Source organism: Penaeus monodon, chromosome 15 (genome assembly GCF_015228065.2).
Source record: "Penaeus monodon isolate SGIC_2016 chromosome 15, NSTDA_Pmon_1, whole genome shotgun sequence".
Lineage (NCBI taxonomy): Eukaryota > Metazoa > Arthropoda > Malacostraca > Decapoda > Penaeidae > Penaeus > Penaeus monodon.
The window spans coordinates 36,950,695-36,951,643 of NC_051400.1; the positions used below are offsets into that span (position 1 = coordinate 36,950,695).

The window sequence follows — 949 nt, forward strand, 5'->3', positions numbered from 1 at the left end:
CCGATCAAAACTAACAACTTAGTTACAATATAAAGTTCAAAATAATCACTTTGAAGAAAAATGTTAAATTTACAGCAAGCTCTTTCTCCAAGCCCAGGACCTCTATGGATTTCCTTATGGCTCCATATCCTGTAGAAACTGTATTCCTTTCCAGAGGACCCTCCTTGATTTTCCTCTGTCTTCCTCTTCATCAACAATTATAAATCATAGGTATTCTACTGTGTATATCATTATACTTAAAAAAAAAAAATCCTTTTTTTTTCTGTGCTTGTATGAGACATATTTGGAGAAAGCGAGCATGTTGAGGTTATGTGGAAAGTGCGGGATGGCGGTGGTGGAGTTAGAGAGTGGCACTGTCATGGTGGAATGACTTTTTAAATTTTCTGTTCATACAGGGAATGACAGTTGCTTCTGTTGTTTTAGTAGATTGTCATGGCTCACAGCATCATATTTATTACACTTGGTCATCTTGTAAATTGTTCTTTTATGTCCATAAGAGAAAAAAACAGATGGACCCAATATTTACATTATCAGACAGGACTGCCTCTCTTTATCATCAATAATGATTTTAAAACATTAGAAAATGCAAACAAATGGAAGGCCTTGAAATCTTAGGATAATGTGGGAAGTTGGGGGTGTATATCATAATCCATTTTAATTCCAGGGAGCCATTTAAATTATCTAGTACAGATACTACTCTGAAATTTTTAGCGGATGTTTCATGCCATCCATGAATTTTGATTTATTTTTCACCTAAAAAAGCAAAGAGTCCCTTAATAGACTTCCTAGCTATTTATTATCAAAATGAGAAACGTTACAAACTCTGTCATACCCATCGCTGAGTTAATAATATATTATTATTTACTGTCAACCAAAAAAAACAGTCTAAACATACTTTGTATTTATTTATTTTCCCCTTGCATATGACTATATATTAACCATTTTTCTG

The 949-nt window shown here is 33.3% G+C and overlaps 1 protein-coding gene across 1 annotated transcript in view; it reads left to right on the forward strand.

The window, feature by feature from the left end:
* Positions 1–949, forward strand: part of LOC119582005 (pre-mRNA-splicing factor 38B-like) — a gene marked incomplete in the record, with an annotated part of 22,032 nt that overhangs the window by 2,629 nt on the left and 18,454 nt on the right.